This window comes from Macrotis lagotis, chromosome 4, assembly GCF_037893015.1.
Source record: "Macrotis lagotis isolate mMagLag1 chromosome 4, bilby.v1.9.chrom.fasta, whole genome shotgun sequence".
Classification (NCBI taxonomy): Eukaryota; Metazoa; Chordata; class Mammalia; order Peramelemorphia; family Peramelidae; genus Macrotis; species Macrotis lagotis.
The window spans coordinates 219,573,447-219,583,286 of record NC_133661.1 but is presented as its reverse complement, the minus strand read 5'-3'; positions in this window follow the sequence as shown (position 1 = coordinate 219,583,286).

The window sequence follows — 9,840 nt, the reverse complement described above, 5'->3', positions numbered from 1 at the left end:
ACCTGGACCACATTGAAAATAAGAAGTTAAAAGCTTACAGTTGATCATTAATCACCAGTTAGGGGTGTTATCTGTGGGAATTGTGTGTCTTTCTGATTTAACTTCTAAGCCCTTAGGGCAGAACCCTAGTCTTCTTTTGTGTCTCCTGGAGCATCGAGTACACTGTCGGAGCTCAATAAATAATTAATTCCACCAATAATAATGGGATGCAATGCCTTCCAAAAATGCTTCCTTTTCCCTCTTCTGTGAAACCTGTGTTATGGTTTTTTTTTTTGACTATCAAAACAATGATTAAGCAGCTTTGGTGCACTTTATGTTCAGGCTAAATGTGATTTTGCTAATGCATACTCCCATCACTCTCTCTTTCCCACTCACACTCATATTTTAATGATTTCTAATTAATATTGGAATATTTCTTGAATAATTCATGTTTTTAAACAAGAAAGGTTGGCATAAATTTGTGTCAATCTGTTTGTGTATTGCAGCGCTGTGCATAACAAACAAACACAGCTAGGTTCCTAGAGGGAGGGAAAAAGAGAAAGGCAGAAAAAACTGGTGGGGGGGGCAACTAAATATAAAAGAAGGGATTGAGGCTTGTGAGAGTGAGACATCTTTGTCATGGAGCCTTTCTACCTGAAACTGGTCATCACTTATCAGTGGCTAAGGAAAGAGGACTCCTACTCAGGTAGGGATTAATCTAGATGACCTATGAGGGCTCTCCCAACCAAGATTCTGAGATTCTATAAAGAGGGCTTAAAGAGAAGAAGCCAAGAGCCCTGGATTTGAAGTTAAAGGACCTGGAATGGAATCTTAACTCTACCACTTAAAATCTGTATGATTTTCAGTAAGTCATTTAACCAGACTAAGTCTCCGTTCTTCATTTTAAAATGAGATTGTTAGACTCCAAGGCCTCTAAGCACACTTCTGATTCTTATAGGAGAGCAAAATTCTGATACTTCACCCAGTACTACAATCATTTATAATCAAAAGTATGAAGTCAGAAAAGTTTTTGTTTTGCTCCAGGGTTCAATGTCATTTTTGGTTTTCTTTTTGGTTACCACTTTGGCCCACCAGGTGCCTAGTACCTTGGTTTCCCAAGGTCTGCTAATATAAATATTCCATTTTATTATCTCTTATTCCCTCAGGACTTTACAATGCTAAAGACTAGTGTTAATCTCTAAACCCTCTTAGGTAGATATTTATATTTTAATTGAATTTTGCTAGAGCAATCATTCTTTACTCCAAATAATTGACCCTTGTAGTTTTATTTTTGAATATTTCTGCAGGCAAGTGGAGGAGGGATTTATTTGTTTTTACATACCAGTTATTTCTGAATATTAGAGGGTCCAACCTCTCCCTGTAATAGATAAACAGTTAATTCTTCCACCCAACCTTTCCTTGTAAAAAAAGGTAAACAATTAAGGAAAGATATTTAACAATCTATCTTACAGTTAAAGCAAGTGTTTGGAGACATTTTCTTCCACTTCTATAGTTAAAGGAGGGAATTCTACTTCCTTAACTCTTTGATAAGCTATGATCAGTCCTTATTTTTACAGTGTTCAGCTTTGTTTTAGTATTCTCTTTTCTTTTTTAAACATTAATGAAGTTAATGTGTGAATTTTTTTTCTGTTTCTCCTTGCTTTATTCTGTATCACTTCTTAGAAATCTTTCCATATTTCTCTGAATTCTTCATCTTTATTTTATAACATATATTTCATTTTATTAATAGTCAAAATTTTGTTCAGCATTCCTTAATCAATGTGTATCTTTATATGATGACAAAATTACTACTTTGAGACACTTTTTTTTCTCTTTGACTTCTTTGGACTATGTGACCAGCAGTAGGTATTAACAATTCAGCAACTTATGTTGTATAATTACAAATTGTTTCACTTAGTCTTTCTAGATATATAATAATCATCCAATCAAGGCCTAATTCAAAATGAAATTGGCCTTTTTGTTGCATGCTGCTATATTTTACATTGTTTACTGTGTGAATACTAGACTTCCATGCAATCTTTCCAAAGTTGAAAGAACTTCAACATTTAAAGATCAAGATTTGGAAGAGAAAGTTACTTGGAATTAAACATACTACTCAAGAGTAATAATGTTATCTTTTATATTCCATGGTGATAAGTTCATCTATGCTTTGAACCTATGGTTTTATTTCATGACTTTTTTTATTGAAGCAAACCATATTATCTACTTAACTACAGGATTCTTTGCAGAAAAAGGCAAAGTGTTCACCCAAAATACTGGGGCCCTTCCATTGATTGCTTTTATTAAAATTTCTTAGTAGCATTTTTTATATATTAGTAACACTAGAGTACTTGGGATATCTATCTGTTGTCAATAACTTTCACTGAATGGCTATTCCCTTTCTATTTATACATATCTTCAATAACAAATGTAAAAATCACTTTTCAGGAAGTCATTGTTGGCAATGTGTTTGAACTCTTTTAAAATCATCATGAGGCAGGGGGTGGATAGTGTGGAATGGGTGGGTAGAAGGAGGGGAATGTACTGGACTTTAGGGTCAGGTAGAGCATAGAAGAATTCATGTAAGACTGACTCTGACCCAGAATAAATTTTAGGGATAAAAAAGTTGATTTAAGTATTGCTGTGGTTAGCAGAAGGTAAGGGAAAGAAAGAGTAAAGGCAGTTGGAAGCCACTGATCCCCTAAGGGGAATTAGCAGCAGCAGCAGCCGCATCAATGACATTAGTTGTCATGAACAGTAAGGAAAGGTATCAGAGCATGAAGGATTACCTGGGGGAAATCACACTCTCCAAGAGAGGGAAAGTTTCATTGGAAGACAAGCAAAGCAACTGAAGAGTGAGAGAGTTTTTAAAGAGACAGAAAGATGAGGTAAGTAGGTATAGGTTTATGGGAGCAGCCAACTCAGAGAACAGAGATAAAATAAGAAGGGCCGCTAGATGGCCAAATGGATACATCACTGACGGAGTAAGGAGAACAGGAGTTCAAATCTGACCTCAGATACTTGATACTAGCTGGACAAGTCACTTAACCCTACTACCTCACAACCAGAGCCATCTCCAGTTGTCCTGATTCATATCTGGCTACTAGAAAAAGATGACTTCAGAGGAGAAAATGAGGCTGGTGACTTAACACAGTACTCCCCACCTGTAGATACAATTCACATGCTTTTCAAGGCTTTACCTTCTTGATATCATGGTCTTCTTTGAGAATGAAGAATAAAAATCAATCCTTTCAGGCTAAGGCAATGAGCTATTTTTTTTGATAGGAGATTGTCAAGTACCTGGGGGAAGGGATTTACTAGGAATTCTTGCCTGGTAGGGGCAAGGTACTTCACTAAAAGTTCATTGACCTTATCTTACAGCTTAGACAATGGGATGGGGTTGGAATGGGGTACATAATGTAGAGGGAACAGATTAATTACAAAACATTTCTCAAAACATTTCTTCTTCTTCAATTATACTTTATTCCTTTATTCTTTTGGTTATTTTTTAGTTATTATTCTGAAATTGTATGTTCCATGATTTTCCAGTTATATAGAACCATCAAGAGAATATTGATATTAAGGAAATGCAATTTTGTAACATTGAGATCATTAAAAACAAGGGGGAATCTCCTAAATTCTCTCTAACTACTTTTCTACATCTCTGCTTAGGACCCACCTCAATGTCTTTAGTAAGACTTGTTCGATATGTGTATATATATGTATATATATATATATATATATATATATATATATATATATACATACATATATATATATACACACATATATACACACATATATATACACATATATATATACATACATGTATATATATATACACACACATATATACACACACAAACACACATACACATAGACACCTACACATAACTAGAAGTGGGCTACATTTAAAATGAAAATTTTTCTTAAAAATAAGATCAGAAATAAATATTATATTATATGTATTCTTAGGTGTTTATGCACACCTAGAGACATATAGATTCTGATAGTCTAATTTAATAATTTAATCATTTAGGTTCTTGTCCTTTTTATTCTTGTTTCTTGATCCTGAATGATATTTTTTCAACATCATTCAATCATTCAAGATTGCTCTTTCATATGCCATTACTGAAGTTAGGGAGTATTAAAATAGATGTTAACTTTAATTAGATTTTGTTGACTTCACAGAACTGAAAAGGATGTTGTTTTATAAGTTGTGATGATCTCCCTCTTTGTTAATGTTCATCATGGGTTCATTCAAAAATGAAATGTTCAAATATCCAATTAAATAACTTTTTTCCTTTGTGGTCAGTGACAAAGTACAATTGTGAATCTCATAGAATCACAAAAATTTTCAATTTGGAAAGGATTGTAGAGGTCATTTTTGTTTAGCCTTTACCTGACCAACAATCTTCATTTTAGCATTCTAATTTAATAGTCACCCAGGATTTATATGATGAACTCTAATGGATAAGTTGTTTCTTGCTAGTTAGTTCCACATTCTTTAACCTTTTTGATTTCATTGGTAGCAAGAATGTCAATATGGATATGATTCAATTTCTTCAGTAGAGTAAGAACTTGATAGTCATTGGATGACAATCACTCATTAATTCTACCAACAGTTAAATGAATATATATATATATATACATAATGTGTAAAAACTGTTGTTCTCATCCCCTCCTTTCCTTTTTCCCTAACATTGTACTTCCATCATTTAAGAATTAGGACAGAATCAATTGGGGGGGGGCAGACCATTTCATGAATCACTCTGAGGGAAAAAAATCACCACCTAACTATCAATTTTCTGGTAATGAAGGTCTTCTCATCTATGTTGTATTTTGAACAACAGATGTATTGCCTGTTGTTGAACTCACACTTGAATTACTTCTAGATTGGAAAATCTTGTAAAAGTTTGTCCTTCTTTGATATTGCCTTCAAGAACTCAGGGTCACCTTCTTTCCACAATGAGGGATGAGAGAGAGGAAATTTTGAAGAAGATTAAAATTCTATTTAAATAAACGTTAAATCAACCACAACCCTTAGGCACAGAAAGTTTTTGATTCTTGCATCAGTTTTATTCCTCTCAAGATCATCACACCTGCTGTTTTCAAGAGGCTAGTTTCTTATGACATTTGCTGATCAAGTAGCTTCTGTTTGTTTTTTTTTTCCTCCTTTTTCCTTGGAGGTGTGGGATGGACTTTAATATCTATCATTTCTCCCTACATTAAAGCACCACTAATGCTGTGTTAACCCTACTACTGGGGCCATTAGTGTGTGTCATTGTTAATTAGCAGCCAATAGAATACACATGCTAGCAACATGGTTCAGTGCGATTGATGGGGTCCTTCTGATTGAATCACTATTGCTGAGTTAACTATCATTTATACTAATGATTTCCAAGTAGGTAGCAAAAGGGTAGGAGGGAAACATTTTAATTTGTTTTTCCCCCTACTATCTCTAAGAGTAATTTCACTTGAGAAAACACTCTGGGAAGAGACAGCTTTTGGATTCATAGGGGTCTTTGGAAAGACAGATTGTTATTAACTAACTATATTGAGATAGGGAGTACTGGTTTTTAGATATACCAGAGTGGAGATAGTCACACTGCCCTCTGCTATGCATCAAACAATTTCTGTGGATACTGGCATTCCTCTGATAAAAGGAGTCTCAGATTGTTGTTGACTGATCTAATGACTATGAAAACTGGGGAATGGAGTTAGAATAAACACAACTGGACTTGTGGCAGTTTTGAGAATGATGGAAGGAAAAAAACTAGTCTTATATTTGCTCAGAGGACCCTGAGAAGATTGTATAGAATTTAGAATTAGAGGATAAAATCTGAATGCAGCATACTTGCCTTCTCAGGAATTTTTCAAAGTTTCAAAATGCACACACCATTTTCATTTTCTGTTCTTCAACTTTGGTCTTGTGCAGGGTTGCCCAAGGCTGCAGGGATTACTTTTGTAATCTCTGGGCTCAATCAGAACTTTCATTCTAAGAAAGAAATGGTGAGAAACAATATTAATGAAACTAATTAAATTTATTAACAGAAATATTTCTATCTCCAGATCCAGATGTTCATAAAATAGGTCTTGTCCAATTGTACAGAGCAGCAAGGCACTTTGAGGCAGCAGCAGAATAGTTATGTCAAGTGAATCAAACAACTGCCACATTTTTTCCTATCACCTATCCTTAGACCAATCTGGAGATAGTCCAGAATGCTGAACCTAAAAGTCCTGGAAATAGCAGTGTCTTCAAGAATATTGACCCTCTTATACAGCTATGAGAGGTTACCTTCTTTACCACTACCATCACAGATATATATCACAGATATATTGTAAATGTTTTCTATTTAAATGCTTTGCTATTTATTCATTCATTATAGGAAGGAAAATAATAATTTCTTAATTTTTAACCTCAAAGTCACACATAATAGGTTATTATTGGGATTCCTAAGAGTTTGACTACCTGCAGAGATAAATGCAAAAAGGAAGAAGCTATTTCCCTTTCAAACTTTCTGGCAAGGGCCCTAGAGAAATATGAAACATGATTTAGTGGAAAAGGAATTGTACTTGGAGTTAGAGGAACTAGTTTCACATGCCATTTCTGCTCCTAATACTGTTTGATTTTGGACAAGTCACTTAACATATTTAGGCCTATTTGGACTAGTTGGATTTGGACTAGTTGGATCTTATACAATTTACCTCTCCACCAGATCTTCTAAAGACATCAATGGATGTTTCACATTTCTCAACAAAAATAACATGCCAATTGCTGACTGTGATAGAAAAGTAAAACTCATCTCAACTTGACCACAGTATCACTCTATTTAGTATTATACTTTATCATTTATTTTACATTAAAATAAACATAAATTCACAAATGTCACACTGCTTTAAAAATATCACAGAATGTTCCAGTCACAATAGATAGTTCCTGTGCTCAAGGAGTTAACAGGAGAGAAAACAAAGTCAACAAATATGTACAAAAAATTATGTGTAGGAAAAATAGAGAATAATTAAAAATGAGAGGCTATCAGACTTAAGAGAGGTGTTGAAATGCTTTCTGTAGAAGATGGGAATTTAAGTGGAACTTGAAAGAAACCATGGAAACCAGTAGGCAGAGAAGAGGAGGGAAAGCATTCTAGTCATGGAGAAGAATCAGAAAAAAATCTAAGATGGAGTATTGTATTTGAAGGAGACTGATGTCACTGGATTGAAGAATATTTGGCAGGGAGCAAAGTGTAAGATTGGAAAAGTATTTTGGAAGAGTCAGGGGCTAGGTTTTGAAGAACTTTTAATTCAAATAAAGCATTTTGTGTTCAGTCTTAAAGGTGTTAAGGAGCCATTAGAGTTTAACAAGTAGGGAGGGTGACTGGTCAGACGTACACTTTAGGAAAATCATTCTATTGCTTGAATGGAAACTAGATTGGAAGGAGCAGGGACTTGAAGTAGTCAAATCTAAAAGAAGGCTATTGGAATAAAGTATGAGATGATAAGAACCTGCACCAGTTAGAGGCAGTGTTAGAGGAGAGAAGGAGACATTTTAATATAGATTATTTTGCTTAATAGATTATAATTCTGAGTTAACTATCATTTATACTAATGATTTAAAAAATAGTGTCCTTTGATTTGCATTCAAACTCCATCAGTTCCTTCTCTGGAGATAGGTAACATTTTTCATTATAAGTCCTTTTGGAATTATCTTTTTTTTTTCAGAATAAGTAAATTGTTTATAATTGATCATCATACAATATTACTGCTACTGTGCATAATGCTCTCATTTTGCTCCCTTCACTTTGCATCAGTTCATATATGTCTTCCCAGGTTTTTCTGAGAACATCCAAATCATCATCTTTTAAAGCACCATAGTGTTTTATTACAATCATTTACCAAAACTTGTACAGCCATTTCCAAGATCCCAATGTTTTAATAAGAAATACAGTTAGCTAACATTTATATACCTCTTAAAGGTTTGTAACAGACTTTACAGACAAGATCTCATTTGTCTTTTAACAACCTTGAGAGGTATGGTTGCTATTATTATCCCCATTTCACAAATGAGGAAACTAAGAATGAGAGAATTTAAACAACTTTCTTAAGACAATCAGCAAATACCTAAGGTAGGGTTAAAAAGAAGAGACATTGTGAGACAATGCAGTTAAGTGACTTGCCCAAGGTCACACAACTAGTAAATATCAAATGTCTGAGATCAAATTTGAACTCAAATCCTCCTTACTCCACTGTACCACTTAGCTGCCCCCCAAAACTCAGGACTTCTTGGCTTCAGGTTTGTCCCTATCAGCTGTGTCACCTAGCTGCCTATTTTAAAAGGAATGAATAGATATCTATGTACCATTGCCACCAATGATACTTCATAACTCTGTACTTATCATGCTTGATGATTTTCATAATGAAATAGTTATTCATCAGATGAATAGCTTTCTCTAGAATCAAAGTAGGATGAAAAACATTGACCTGGAAGTTGAGACCATTCCATTCCAAGGTTCTTGTCCTTCTTGGGGCACAAACTTGATGTGTTAGCTTATGCAAGTTAATTTACTTCTTTGGCTCATCATTTCCTGCTTTGTAAAAAAAAAAGTTATAAAGAGTTGAAAAGAGCTGCAAAGGTCATAGTGAAAGTTGTGTAGAGAAATGGGTTGAGCATTGCACTTGGAGTCAGAAATATTTAGTTTTCACCACTGTTTCTGTTGCTCATTTTCTGTGTGACCCTGGACAAATTATTTATGCTCTATAATGCTTATCTTCTCTGAAAAACAGTGGAAATGAGACTTTGTATATAAAGTGTTTTACAAAACTGAAAGCATGACATACATGATGTCCCATAAATCTTAGTGCAGTGTTAAGTTATAAAAGCTTAAGATTTTCATTTTATGCTTGAGAAAACTGAGGCCCAGGGAAGATCTTGTATTCAGGGTGTCCCTGAATTTTTAGTGTAGTATTAAACATTAATACTTTAAAAGTGCAATAAGATTTATATAAACTATTAAAACCTTATACTGCACTAAAATTTAAGTTGGCTATTAAAGCTTAACTTCAGTTATCTCAGATTTGAAATGGAATGATGCTCTTCTGTTTAGTGAGGTAGCAATTACCTAGAAATATAGAATACTTTTAAACCATTCATGGAATAATAGAAGCTAAAACATAGCAAATCCCATCAAGTATATGTATAGAGAGGACTATTGAGAATATTTTGGTCCAAACCCCAAATTTTATAGGTAAAGTTCTCTCCTTCTGGGTTTTATAGGTAGTTAGGTATATGGTTGAGACTAGAACTCATGTCTTCTGTATTCCAGTGAGATATATTATTGTACCGTCTTATATTATACTTCTATGAATTACATTCATAATATAATTTTTGAATTATATTAGTATGTTGAAGTTTAAGAAAGGTTATGAGTTCTGAAAAAAATGCTGAAAATAGTGATTTTTGTCACACTGGAATATTTTGACTTGTAAACACTTGACAGGCTTATTTTCAAACCCCCTAGCAAATGCTTTGCAAAACTCAACTGTCTGGGCCTTCTCACTTTGAAGAGTAAAATGGAGGTCTCCTTGAGTTTCAAGATGGAACACTGTTTTCAGTGAACTAATCATCTAGTTGATTTCTATTGGCGTGCTTTCTGAAGTTTCCAGCTTCCTTCCAAGATTTGTATATAGCTGTCACTTCAATGTAAAGTTGCCCTTGGAAACTCCAGTCTGGTTAAATGACTGCATAGCAGTTTTAAAATCTGTTGTTTCACCCTGTAAGAAAACACATTTCTGGCTGAGAAAGAGTCAGGATAAACTTTCATTAAAGCATTTATGTTCATCATTCTAAAGTCTGTGGGATGC